Source organism: Panthera pardus, unplaced genomic scaffold (genome assembly GCF_024362965.1).
Source record: "Panthera pardus isolate Hobbes unplaced genomic scaffold, ASM2436296v1 HiC_scaffold_21, whole genome shotgun sequence".
Taxonomy (NCBI): Eukaryota; Metazoa; Chordata; class Mammalia; order Carnivora; family Felidae; genus Panthera; species Panthera pardus.
The window spans coordinates 65,169,295-65,183,749 of record NW_026526777.1 but is presented as its reverse complement, the minus strand read 5'-3'; the positions used below and the strand labels follow the sequence as shown (position 1 = coordinate 65,183,749).

Below are 14,455 nucleotides of genomic sequence, written 5' to 3'. Positions count from 1 at the left end.
ATTTAAAGAACTTTCTAGAAATGGTCAGGATTCCACCCAGACCGAGGTGACGGGGTGAGTTGTAGGCAGGCTGTTTCGTCGACTGGTTGACTCACTGCGGCGTGACAGGTAAGCTAACGCCACTCTGTGATGACAAGTTTAAATACACTCAGCTTCCCTTTTGTTCAAGTTCTGCTGATCTTTGCGGCAGGGTTTTAAACCGCAAGGTGCACGAGCATCACTGGGGGAGCGCGCTGCGAGGGTGGCTCGCCAGCTTCCGTCCCCAGCGTCCCCTTCGGTGGCTCTGGGATGCAGTCGTCAATCTACACCTTCCAGCAAGCACTTCAGGTGAACCGCGGACCCCTCTTTGAGAAACACTGCTTGGGAGCGTCTGACAAAATGCCTTACATGTGGCACTTGCGCGGGATCCCTGTTCTCCCGAATTTACTTTAATTTTCGCCGTGTTTATTTAAAAGGCGCTTTGTGTATTCAGGTCCTAACGATTACGCGAACTATCACTGATTCACAAATCCGACGATGTGTGCTAAATTGGGGTGGATGTAAGGGCTTTTGACCGAAACGAGATATGCGGGGCCTTGTGGGAAATACTCTTTGCAAGCAGGAACTCTAGTAACTAACACGTGTTTTCTTTTTCCCACTAGTAAAGAAAAAATAGAAGGAATCTTCCTTCATGTATTAGAAGTTTTCTCTCTGAAACCAACAGTAAACATCATACCCATAACCTCTACAGACATTCATTCAAAAATCTGAAACACGGGTACCTGTGTGGCTCAGTCGGTTGAGTGTCCCACGCTTGGTTTGGGCTCAGGTCAGGATCCCAGGATCACGGGATCGAGCCCTGGGCTGGCTCCTCACTGAGGGTGGAGACTGCTTAAGATTCTCTCTCTCTCTCTGCCTCTCTCCCCCACTTGCTTCCTTTCTCTCTCTAAAATTAAAAAAAAAAAAAAAAATAGGAGAGTCTGGGTGGCTCAGTCGGTTAAGCATCTGACTCTTGATTTGGGGTCAGGTCATGATCTCATGGGTTCAAGTCTCACGTCTGCCTCTGAGCGGACAATGTGGAGCTTGCTTGGGATTCTCGCTCTGTTCCCCTCTCTCTGCCCCTCCCCCTCCCTCCCTCTCTCTCTCTTTCTCTGTCTCTCTCACGAGCGCACGCATGCACGCTCTCTCTCAAAATACATAAACTTGAAAAAATAAAATCAGAAAATTTTAAACATCTGAAACAACCGTGTAAAATGTGTACCCTCTCACCGTATTATTCAATGTTGTTCTGGTAGTTTTTAACCAAAGAGACAATGAAAAAATGAGTTTAATTATTGGAAACCAAGAGATGAAATTATCCTTTTCTCTCTCTCTTTTTCAGGTCCTCTATCTATGTAGTCAGAAACTCTATGGCAATCAACCGAAATGCTGTTGGAAAGAATAAGAGAAATTCATTAAGTGACTGGTTCTAAAATCAATATTAAAAAATAGCTTTTCTATAACCCAGATACAAAATATAATGAGAAAACATCCAATTTCAAATAGCAACCAAAGAGTGTAAAGGGTCTAGTCATAAACAAAATTAGAAATGTAAGGAACCTTTACACAAAAACCTGAGAGTCTTTCCTGGAGCACACAAAGGGAGACTGGAATAAATGCAGAGGCATATCCTGTCCCCAGAAGAAGAGATGTAATATTAAAACTCTGTCAATTCTTCCCAAATTGATGTACACATTAACTCAGTTTCAACAAAAAAAATCCAAAAGAATTTCACGAGAAATCAGCCAAGTGATTCCAAAATTAATGTGGAAGAGTAAATACATGACAATATCCGCACGCAATAATTACATTTAGCGAATGTCTCTTTTTTTTTTTTTAACGTTTATTTATTTTTGAGACAGAGAGAGACAGAGCATGAATGGGGGAGGGTCAGAGAGACAGGGAGACACAGAATCCGAAACAGGCTCCAGGCTCTGAGCTGTCAGCACAGAGCCCGACGCGGGGCTTGAACTCACGAACCGCGAGATCACGACCTGAGCCGAAGTCGGATGCTTAACCGACTGAGCCACCCAGACGCCCCTAGTGAATGTCTCTTTTAAGGAACTTTGACCTTTACTCCTTTTCTAACTTTGCGGAGGAAGACGGTCTCCATTGAATTTTCATTCCGTGGCTGGGAAACTGAGACCCAGAAAGGCCAACGGGTAAAAGGCCATCTCCCCCGAGCCCTCCTCCTGTGAGTGCCATGCTTGCATCAACGTGACCCGTGCTGTCTCTAGTGCTAGAACTCTCCGTCCAGTCCCCTTCACGTTTTCTTTTCATTTCACCAAATTACTGATTCTGAGCCTGAATCTCCCCTGGAAAGAATAAAGCCCCACCCAAGCACCATTACCCATTTCCTTCTGATGACGCACAGCTCTGATCCCCGTTTCTTTGGTGGTGGTTACTTAGGTCCCAGTCTCTGTTGTTTCTGGGTCCCTCGGGTTGCAGCCTTCTCTTATTTTTTAAGTCTATATATTTATTTTGAGAGAGAGCGAGCTCGCACGCATAGGAGGGGCAGAGAGAGAGAGGGAGAGAGAGAGAGAATCCCAAGTAGGCTCTGTGCTCTCAGTGCAGAGCCCGATGCAGGGCTTGAACCCACAAACCATGAGATCATAACCTGTGCCCACATCAAGAGTTGGACGCTTAACCGACTGGGCCACCAGGCACCCCTGCAGCCTGCTCTTACAATCCTCTGCAAACCCACCACTGTTCTTAGAACCTGTCGTGTTGTCCTTAATCCAGAGGAAAAGTCAACTTTCCCATTAGCAATGATTCGCGTGAGAATTCTGTGCGCTTCACTCATATGTGGTCACTGGAACTCCCCCCCTGTTTCAGTCACCGTGAAAACCTAGCTCAGTGAAATATACAAGTTTCTCTTTATCCCCAGAGAACTTGGTAATCGCCAAGAAAAGTGGTAGAGCTTCACACAATAAAGTTTTAAATAACGCTGCATTGCCGAAAGCACTAAATATTCCTGGTGGATTTAAACTGTGCAATTTGTATATATTTTAATAATAATAACAATAATAAGGGTGCCTGGGTGGCACAATCAGTTAAGGGTCCGACTCTTGATTTCGACTCGGGTCATGATCTCACGGTCCGTGGGTTCGAGCCCTGCATGGGGCTCTGTGCTGACAGTGCGGAGCCTGCTTGGGATTCTCTCTCACCCTCTCTCTCTGCCCCTCCCCCCACTCATGCTCGTGCTCTCTCTCTCTCTCTCTCAAAATAAATAAACATTAAAGAATTACAAAATAAGGGGCACCTGGGTGGCTCAGCACGTTGAGCAACCAACTCTTGGTTTCGGCTCAGGTCATGATCTCACAGTTTGTGGGTTCGAGCCCTGCATCCCCACTTGGGATTCTCTTTCTCTCCCTTTCTCTCTGCCCCTCCCCTGCTTGTGCTCTCTCTCAAAGTAAATAAATAAATTTTTTTTTTAATTACAAAATAATGTTTAAGGACTCACTGTGTCCCAGCCCTTGCTGTGGAAGCTTTTTACCTGCATTAACTCCTGTTCTCAGCAACCCCATCAGTCCCAAGCCGAAGTCGGATGCTCAACCACCCAGGCGCCCCACCTTAGAGGTATTAAAGGACAAATATAAAAACTTGCCAGGCTTCTTTTTCCGTCCTAGAGAATGATCATTGCAAATAATTCATAGGGGAGGCCTCTGAGCCCCCTGCATGCAACTGGTTGCTTTTTGAAGTCTTTCTGCCTAGCCATCGATGGAAATGCACACAGAAAAGGCTGCCGTGACCCTCTGCCCTAGCAATCAACCTAGCCATTTTTCCGTTTTCCGTGTATTAAGTGACATGTGCCTTGTATATGATTGTTGCTCAATAATACCTTCCTGCATGGACGGAAGGATGAACGGACAAACCTCATTCTTCATGGAGCTTTCCTGATCTGGGCAAAAGGTCGGTCATCAGAATATACAAGAGGGGTGGTCTCTGAGCGCAAAGGAGCTGACGTAACTTGGTGACGGCAACGGGAAGCATGGCCTCGGAAATGCCGATCATATTAAGAAAGAGTAAGGACAGCGCCTGGGTGGTTTGGTCAGTTGGGTGTCTGCCTTAGGCTCAGGTTACGATCTCTCGGTTTGTGGGTTCGGGCCCCGGGTCGGGCTCTGTGCTGACAGCTTTGTGTCTCCCTCTCTCTCTCTGCCCCTCCTCTGCTCACGCTCTGTCTCTGTCTCTGTCTCTCTCCTTCTGGTCTTTGGTTGACCCTGTTCCTTCCATTTGCCTCTCTCTCCTGCTTCACCCCTGCTCAGCTCAGCCGTGGTAATAAAGCTCTTGTCCTTCTGGATTTGCTGTGCTATTCCCGACTGATTGTTTCTGATTGCTCCCTGCACTTTTGGTGTCCCAAAGTTTATTTCATTCATAGCAGCATAAAGTAATTCCTAAGGGACTCATATTATAACTTTACAACTTGTACCACGTGTCAGCAAAATGAAGCCCCTCATGGTAATCTTTCATAGTATCTTTCCTTGGAAGACTTTGTTTAAAAAGTGCGTCGTAGGGGCGCCTGGGTGGCTCAGTCAGGTGAGTGTCCGACTCTTGATTTCAGCTCAGGTCATGATCTCAGGGTTCCTGAGTTCGAGCTCCACATCGGGCTCTGCGCTGACAGCACGATGCCTCCTTGGGATTCTGTCTCTCTCTCTGCCCCTCTTGTGTGTGCGCGCCCCCTCTCTCTTAAAATAAACAAATAAACTAAAAAAAATTACAAGCGCATCATAAAATGGCAATGGGAAGACAGTCATCCTTTCCTGACATGACACGTGGGTGTTGTTTCCTTCACTTTCCTTGGGAATGTGTTAAATGCCACTGAATTGTACACTTTAAAATAGTGGATTTTATGTTAGGTGAATTTCACCTCAAAAGCAAGTAATTCCATTAACGTAAAATCCCCTGTTTTAATCGTCTTAAAGTGTGTAATGCAGTGTTTTTTCATTTAAATAATTTTTTCATAGTTATTTATTTCTTTTTTAAGAGAGAGAGCAAGCCGGGGAGGGGCAAAGAGAGAGGGAGAGAGAGAGAATCCCAAGCAGGCTCTGTGCCGTCAGCACAAAGCCCAACGCGGGGCTCGAAATCACAAACCCTGAGATCGTGACCTGAGCCCAAACCAAGAGTCGGACACTCAACCGACTGAGCCCCCCCAGGCACCCTGCAATTTGGTGTTTTTTAAAGCGTATTCACAATGTTGTGCAATCATCACCACAATCTAACTTCAGAACAACCTCCTCACCTCCCCTCAAACCCTCATACCCGTTAAAAGTCATTATTCCCTGGGTGCCTGGGTGGCTCTGTAGTTGAGCGTAGGACTTTGGCTCAGGTCATCGTCTCACAGTTCGTGAGTCCAAGCCCCGCGCTGGGCTCCTTGCTGGCGGTGTGGAACCTGCTAGGGATTCCCTGTCTCCCTCCCTCTGCCCCTCCTCCGCCTCAAAATAAGTAAATAAACTTTAAAAAAGTGGTTATTCCCCATCCTCCCACCCATAGCCCGTGGCAACCACCAATCTATGCTTCATCTATGGATTTGCCTCTTCTGAACATTTCATATAAATGGCATCACAACAGGCCACAGCCTTTTCTATCTGGCTTTTTTCACTTTGCATCATGTTTGCAAGCTTCATCCATGTTGTGGCCTGTGTCAGCACTTTCTTTTTTTCTTTTTCATGGAAAGGCTTTTATTCATTCATTCAAGCACTGTTCTTTATTTTTAAAGATTTTGGGGGCCGGCTGGGGGGCTCAGTTGGTTGAGTGTCCAACTTCAGCTTGGGTCATGATCTGGCGGTCTGTGGATTCGAGCCCCGCATCGGGCTCTGTGCTGACAGCTCAGAGCCTGGAGCCTGCTTCGGATTCTGCGTCTCCCTCTCTCTCTCCCTCTCTGCCCCTCCCCTGCTCACACTCTCTCTCTAAAACAAATAAACACTAAAAAAGTAAAAAAAAATCGTTTTAAGTTTACCCATTTTTTTGTTGGGGGGAGAGAGGAAAGGAGCAGAGAGAGAAGGAGAGACAGAATCCAAGCAGGCCCTGTGCAGACCCAAGTGCCTGACACGGGGCTTGAACCCACGAACCGTGTGATGGTGATTTGTGCCGAAACCGAGAGTCGGTCGCTTAACCGACTGAGCCACCTACGTGCCCTCCGTTCAAGCACTGTTCTAAGTGATGAGGTCCCTACATTTCATTGAGCTTAGATTTTGTGGGAAAGACAGACAAGAAACAAAGAAGAAACAACATCAGATGGCACTGAGGCCATGCAGAGAGCTGACACTGAATGTCCGGAGAGAAGGGACTACACGACTTGTTACACTGAGCGGCCGAGAAAGCCAGCTCTGAGGAGAGAGCATTTAAGATGAGATCCACGTGATAAAATGGAGCCAGTCAAAGACCAGAAGAGAAAGGATTTCAAGCAGAAGAAACACTACAGTATAGATGAACTTGGAATGTTTTAAGTACAGAAAAAAAAGAAGTGGGCAGGGGAATGAATGCATATCGGAGAATAGGTCTGAGAGGCGGGTAGGAGCCAGATCACCCAGTGCTTGGTAAACTCGGGTGAGGAGTTTGGATTTCATTCTAAGTGTGATGAGAAAGCGCCGGAAGAGTCATAATAACATGATTTGCCTTTGGGGAGCGGATTGTAGAAGAGCAAGGTGCTCCATTCTTTTTTATGGCTGAATAACATTCCTCTGAATGGATATACCACATTTGGTTTCCCCATTCACCTCTTGAGTTGACGCTTGAGTTGTTTCGAATCTCTGGCTGTTAGGAATAATGCTGCTACGAACATTCGTGAGCGGGCTCTGTGTGAACACCCATCTTCAGTTCTCTTTAATAACATACCTAGGAGTTGAATTACTGGGTCACGTGGCGACTCTAGGTTCAGACATTTGAGGAAATGCCGGACCATTTCTGCAGCAGCTGTACCATTCTGCATTCCCACAAGGAGTGTTTGAAGTTTCTGATTTCTCCCTGTCATCCACCTGTTCCCATGTTTATTTTCATTACAACCGTCTTAGCGGCTGCAAAGGGGTACCTCCCCGCGGTTTTGATTTGCACTGCCCTAATGACTGACGGTGTCAAGCATCTTTTCGTGTACTTATCAGTCAGTTAGTTCCTACTTATCCTTCGGGCTCACCTTCTCAGAAAGGACTTTCCTCAAAACCTATCGAAGGAGAGAAGATTTATTCTCTTACTACATTCTAGCATTCCGTTGGCGCCCTTCAGAACACTTACCACCTTCGGTTATCATTTGGACAGCTGTTTACTTCGCTTCGCCGGGCACCATTGCTGGCACACGGTAGGAGCTCCGTAAATATTTAACTCAACGAACAAATCAGTCAGGAGAGTAATGAGACACGGAAATCAAGCAATGTGGTTGCCAGTCGGGAAGCAGGACGAAATACAGGAGATAGAGCGGGCGTAGGCGCTGACACAGAAAAAGCAAGGGGTGGGTATAGAGTCAGCAGGCAACTCACATGAATCCTGAGTTAAGTCTGAGACGCAAGCTCAACCCTAGTGGAACAAAACCAGGCAAAATATGTCTTTAGTCTTAGAAAATGCTCAGTTCTATTTTTAGAAATTTATCCTGAGAAAATAATTGGGTATGTAGCAACATTTATGTATGAGGGTCTTTATTATGGCATTTTTTAAAAAGATTCTCTTTTTATTTTTTAAATGTTTATCTATTTTGGAGAGAGAGAGAGAGAGAGAGAGAGAGAGAGAGAGAGAGAGATAGCACGAGCAGGAAAGGGGCAGAGAGAGAGGGAGACAGAGGATCCAAAGCAGGCTCCTTGCTGTCAGCACAGAATCACATGTGGGGCTCGAACCCACAAATTGTGAGATCCTGACCTGAAATGAAGTTGGACGCTTAATTGACTGAGCCACCCAAACACCCCAAAAAAGATTTTATTTTTAAGTAATCTCTACACCTATGGGAATGCAAGCTGGTGCAGCCACTCTGGAAAACAGTATGGAGGTTCCTCAAAAAACTAAAAACAGAACTACCCTACAACCCAGCAATTGCACTACTCGGCATCTATCCACGGGATACAGGGGTGCTGTTTCGAAGGGACACGTGCACCCCCATGTTTATAGCAGCACTATCCACAAGAGCCAAAGTATGGAAAGAGCCCAAATGTCCATCGATGGATGAATGGATAAAGAAGATGTGGTATATATATATAATGGAGTATTACTCGGCCATCAAAAAGAATGAAATCTTGCCATTTGCAACTACGTGGATGGAACTGGAGGGTATTATGCTAAGTGAAATTAGTCAGAGAAAGACAAAAATCCTATGACTTCACTCATATGAGGACTTTAAGACACAGAAAAGATGAACATAAGGGAAGGGAAACAAAAATAACATAAAAACAGGGAGGGGGACAAAACAGAAGTGACTCATAAATATGGAGAACAGAGGGTTACTGGAGGGGTTGTGGGAGGGGGGATGGGCTAAATGGGTCAGGGGCACTAAGGAATCTACTCCTGAAATCATTGCTGCACTATATGCTAACTAATTTGGATGTAAATTTAAAAAGATAAAAAATTAAATTAAAAAAAAAAAGTAATCTCTACACCTAATGTGGGGCTCGAACTTACAACCCTGAGATCAAGAGTCATGTGCTCTACCAACTGAGCCAGCCACTCCCCCCTAATGTGGCTTTTTTTTTTTTTTTCCTTTTTTTACGATTATCAGAAAGTTGAATGGGGCACCTGGGTGACTCGGTTGGTTGAGATCCAACTCTTGATTTCAGCTCATGTCACAATCTCACCAGTCTTGAGATCAAGTCCTCCATCGGGCCCGGTGCTGACAGTGCAGAGCCTGCTTGGGATTCTCTCTCTCCCTCTCTCTGCCCCTGTCCCATTCTCTCTCACTCTCTCAAAATAAATAAATACACATTAAAAAGAAACGAGAGGGGCATTTGGGTGGCTCAGTCGGTTAAGCATCTGACTTCAGCTCACGTCATGATCTCACGGTTTGTGAGTTTGAGCCCCACATTGGGCTCCACGCTGACAACGTGGAGCCTGCTTGGGATTCTCTCCCCCTCTCTCTGCCCCTCCCCCACTCATGCTTTCTCTCTTTCTCTCAAAATAATTAAATAAACTTAAAAAAATATATAGCTAAAAACACCATAAATGCCCCCTCGATAGGAAATGGTTACATAAACCCTCCACATGGTAAAATGCTATGCTACCATTGCCAATGAGAATACAAAAGCGAGGATATGAATTGTTCAGAAGCACTGATAGAAAACATATTTTAAGTGGTGCCTGGGTGGCTCAGTCAAGCGTCTGACTTCGGCTCAGGTTATGATCTCACAGTTTGTGAGTTCGAGCCCCCTGTCAGGCTCTGTGCTGACAGCTTGGAGCCTGGAGCCTGCTTCGGATTCTGTGTCTCCTTCTCTTTCTGCCCCTCCCCAAATTGTGCTCTGTCTTCCAAAGAATAAATAAATGTAAAAAAAAAAAAAAATTAAAAAGAAAAATATTTTAAAAGACTGGGTCAGGGTCACAGCCCTTGATCTGAAGGAATGTTCTCAGGAAAAGTTGAAAGGAAATTAAGACAAATTATGATTCTCAGGTCAGAAGCTAAACAGACACAAGTTAATAGGAAATAATCTTTTTTTTAAGTTTATTTATTTCTTTTGAGAGAGAGAGAGCGGGGGGAGGGGCAGAGAGGGAGGGAGAGAGAGAGAGAATCCAAACCAGGCTTCCCACCGTCAGCACAGAGCCTGATGCGGGGCTCCAACTCACAAACCGTAAGATCATGACCTGAGCCAAAATCAAGAGTCGGATGCTTAACTGACCGAGTCGCCCAGGCACCCCAAAAATAATCTACTTTTTTGACATTTTTAGCCAACATTGAAACTGGAAGTCCAAATGGGCGTGACCTCACTCATCATTCGACGGATGCCTCCGGAGCACCCACCATGTATCAGGGGCCAGTAGGTGCTGGGAACACACAACCATACATGTGCAAAGACACAGGTGCTAAAGTCGAGCGAGGGAGACAAAAACGAAGTTATTGCTAGTGACTGGTTAATTACCAGTACACAAAGTACTGCGACCAGGGATATAACAGACTTGCCCAGACATTGGGGACAGGGAAGCAACATTTAAACTGAAATCTAGAGAGGCGCCAGGGTGGCTCAGTCGGTTCAGCGTCCAACCCCGGCTCAGGTCCTGATCTCACAGCTCGTGGGTTTGAGCCCCGCATCGGGCTCTGCGCTGCCAGCTGGGAGCCTGGAGCCTGCTTCAAATTCTGTGTCTTCCTCTCTCTCTGCCCCTCCCCTGCTCACGCTCTGTCTCTCTCTCCTTCAAAAATAAACAAACATTTAAAGGAATAAAAAAAATAAGATGGTTACAACAAGTATTAGCTATTAGTTCTCTCTTTTTTTCAAGTTTATTTATTTATTTTGAGAGAGAGAGAGAGAGAGCACGCAAGCGGGGAGGGGGGCAGAGAGAGAGCGAGAGAGAGAATCCCAAGCAGCCTCCGTGCTGTCAGTGCAGATCCCAACGTGGGGCTCAAACCCATGAACCTGGAGATCATGACCTGAGCCAAAATCAAGAGTCGATGCTCAACCGACCGAACCATCCAGGCGCCCCTCCTAGCTTTTGATTCCGAAAAAGAGCAAGTATTTCCCCTCGAGGAACATTCAAAAGGGCAGTTGCACAGAACCAAACGGCTTTTCAGATCAAGAAAAGACTTGCAGATAACCCTGCAAACGAAGGTTCCAACGGTCTCCTTTCACAGGCTTCGGGAGCAAACGACCTCTTCTCTCTCCTTTGGCCTCGCGACCTGACCGACGCATGTCCTGTCCCAGCCAAAGCCTGATGCGGTTTGTCTTGTGAGATGAAAAGCCATGTCCTTGGCCCATTTCTTTAGTATCTCCTGGGTCTTCATATCTGTCTTCTTACTAACCTTTTAGGTCACCAAATGCTTACCAGTGGTAAATGGCTGAATAAAAAAAGCTTTTTGAGATTTTCTGATGGAGTCTGGGTTTCCCCATAGGCCAGTGGTTTTCTTTTCTTTTCTTTTTTAATTTTTTAATGTTTATTTATTTTTGAGAGGGAGAGAGAGAGAGAGACAGAGTGCCAGCAGGGAAGGCAGAGAGAGAGAGGGAGACACAGAACGGAAGCAGGCTCCAGGCTCTGAGCTGTCAGCACAGAGCCCGATGCGGGGCTCCAACCCACGAACCGCGAGATCATGACCTGAGCCGAAGTCAGACGCTTAACCGACTGGGCCACCCAGGCACCCCATCTCTCCCTCCCCTCTTAAAAATATCCTCTTCGTGGACCTAGAGGGCATTATGGTAAGTGAAACAAGTTAGACAGAGGAGGCCATATATCATACGGTCTCATGTGTTTGTGGAATCTAAAAACAAAACAAATCAGAAACAGACTCATAAATACAGAGAGAAACTAGTGGTTTCCAGAAAGGGGGGGGGGGGCTGGGTGAAATAGGTGAAGTGGGTTAAGAGGTGCAAACTTTCAGTTATAAAACAAACAGGTCAAGGGATACGAAGGACAGCACAGGGAAGATAGCCAATAATATTGGAATAACTTTGTGTGGTGACAGTAACTGTAATAAAATCAGTGGTGGCCATGGGTAGGGGGGAGGGAGGAGCGAATACGCAGGGCACAGAGGACGCTTTCGGCGTTGAGGGCACTGAAAACACTCTGTATGACACTATGACAGTGGAGACGTGTCGTTATGCATTTGTTCAAACTCACTGTACAACACCAAGCGTGAACCCTAATGTTCGCTAGGGACTTTAGGTGATACTGATGTGATATTGATGTGTCCCTGTAGGTTCATCAGTGGTAACAAATGCCCCATCCTGTGGGGGACGTTGATAGTGAGTGACGCTGTGCCTGTGTGGAGGCAGGGAACATACAGGAACTCTCTACCTGCGGCTGAAGTTTTTGTGAACCCCAAACTGCTCTAAAAACTAAAGTTGAGGGCACCTGGGAGGCTCAGTCGGTAAGCGTCGGACTCTTGATTTCGGCTCAGGTCATGCTCCCAGGGTCCCGCATTGGGCTCCGCACTGAGTGTGGAGCCTGCTTGAGATTCTCTCTCTCCCTCTCTCTGCCTCCCCCCACCCTACTTGTGCATACTTCTCTCTCTCTCTCAAAATAAAATAAAATAATTTTTTTTGATTTTAATTAAAAAAAATAAAGTTCATCTTTAAAAAACTAATTGGAAATGGGGCACCTGGGTGGCTCAGTTCGTTGAGCGTCCACCTCTGGCTCAGGTCATGATCTCGGGGTTCGTGGGTTCAAGCCCCAGTGGGGCTCACTGCTGTCAGTGCAGAACCCGCTTCGGATCCTCTGTCCCCCTCTCTCTGCCCCTCCCCCGCTTGTGAAAAATAAATAAAATATTTTTTGAAAAAGCTAATTGGAAAAACAAAAAAAGACATGTGAATTTTCCATAACTCTGACATGTTATTTGAGACAAGAAGACATTAAAACTCACAGCTAAGATTTATAATTAAATCTATCTTTCACTATAGATTGTTAGAAAGGCAATATTCCAGGGTCAAGGCCTCCGGGGAACAGCAGTCCCCGTGTTACGGCTGATGGAACTCTTTCTGCAGGACGCTGACAGGCCTTAACGCGAAGAAAAGCGTTTGAGGAAAGCCTGGGTTAAAGAAAGTAAAGCGTTTTTGGGTTTGGTTTTTGCTATTTTTCCTTTCATGAAGAGCCCCTTGGGGCTACTGTTCGTTGTGAATCCCTAAGAGGGTTTACTGTAGCTGTGTTTCCCAAACTTCTGTGACCCCAGGACCTTTTCCTTTTTTTTTTTTTTTTTTTTTATGTTTATCTATTCTTGAGAGAGAGAGAGAGAGAGAGAGAGAGAGCACCAGCAGGGGAGACACAGAGAGAGAAGGAGACAGAATCCGAGGCAGGCTCCAGGCTCCAAGCTGTCAGCACAGAGCCTGACGCGGGGCTCGAACCCACCAACTGTGAGATCATGACCTGAGCGGAAGCCAGGCACTTAACCGACTGAGCCACCCAGGGGTACCCCCCCCCCCCCCCCCCCCCCCCCCCGCCAGGACCCTTTCCTTAAGGAGCTTCTGAAGGGACTATTTTGGACACCAATGCAGAAGGCCCGAGAGAGGCACTCAGGCTGGTTAACAGCGTGGTCTCCCAGGCTGGGGCTTTGCCTCTGGCCCCCGGCCCCTGATTCGCTTCCCCCACCGCCTGCTTTCTTGTTTGGGCTGCGGTTCTCACTGTCTCCAGGACTACCATCCCCACTCCCCCGGAACTCGGAGTGCCGGGGAGCTCACCGCGTCCCCAACAGAGGGACAGCCCGGTTCTCAGCAGTGGGGCCCAGAGACCCTCCCCCCATGGCCTCCTGGCCCCCCCCCCCCCCGGCCGCAGCCTGCCATACCTACCTTGCCAGCCCTGAGCCAGGCTCTCGCCGCCTCTGAACCAGACGGGCGTTGGATTCCATTCCCGGCCCATCACGGGGGAAATTCAAGTCCCTCTGACGGCGCTGGGACATGCTCCAAGTCAGCCCCCCCAGGCCTCCTCCTGGCCTTCCCCCGACCCGACCCCTTGCCTACAGTCCAGGGGAGCTTCTGTGTTTTTGTGAGTGGGTTCGCCTGTGCTATTCTGAGCCTTTCTCTCCCGGCTGCCAGCAAAGCAGGTGTCTCTCATGGAACACGCGAGCTGCCAGGATCCACGCCGCCTCCCGCGCTGGGCTCGGCGGCTGCCAGAACCGAGGTTTTGCTTCTCTGCCCCTCGTTCCCCGTCGCATGAAAAGACGAAGCAATCTGCCAGCTCCACAACTTTGTCTCCACGGGGGAGGAAGGCGTCCTCATCTTTGTCTCCTTAAAATCTCAAGCGGAGTCTCCACCCAACTCCCTTGGCTGTATCCCCCCAAAAGGCGCAGTGGTAGTTGCACGCGGCCCGCCGGCAGTGTTTTCGCTTCAGCAGACACGTGGGCACCGCGCGGGCCCGGCCCCGTGCTGGGTGCTTCGGCTGGAGGATGAATGAGGCAGTTGGCACCCCAGGCTGAAATCAAGGGGAAAAGCAACTTCAGGGGAGTGAGGAGGGGCCCGGAGCTCCAGGGAGGAGAGTCCCCCCCCCCACCCCCACCCTGGCCCCCGGTCAGCTCAGAGCCCGACGCGGGGCTCAAACCCACAAACTGGGGGACCATGACCTGAGCTGAAGTCCGACGCTTAACCAACTGAGCCCCCCAGGCACCCCTGCAACTTGCTTTGAACAGCACACATAATCATCTTGAGACGTTAACCAATTTATGAAGGTCAGGTTGGATACTTTAAACTTATTTTTTGAGCTTTTATTATTTTTTTTTTCATGTTTGTTTATTTTCAGAGAGAGAGAGAGCAGGAGCAAGGGAGGGGCGGGGGGGGGGGGGGGAGGGAGGGGGGGGGAGGAAGAAGATCCAAAGCAGGCTTTGTGCTGACAGCAGTGAGAC

General features: G+C 47.6%; 1 long non-coding RNA gene across 1 annotated transcript; it reads right to left on the bottom strand.

Annotated features, from left to right (window-relative positions):
- Positions 1-1,228: 1,228 nt before the first annotated feature.
- Positions 1,229-13,855, bottom strand: LOC128778869 (uncharacterized). Its single transcript, XR_008424707.1, has 3 exons — positions 13,407-13,855; positions 9,903-10,002; positions 1,229-1,407 (listed from the first exon to the last, which is right to left on the bottom strand). It is a non-coding gene; the product is annotated as an uncharacterized LOC128778869 (long non-coding RNA).
- Between the last annotated feature and the right edge of the window lie 600 nt (positions 13,856-14,455).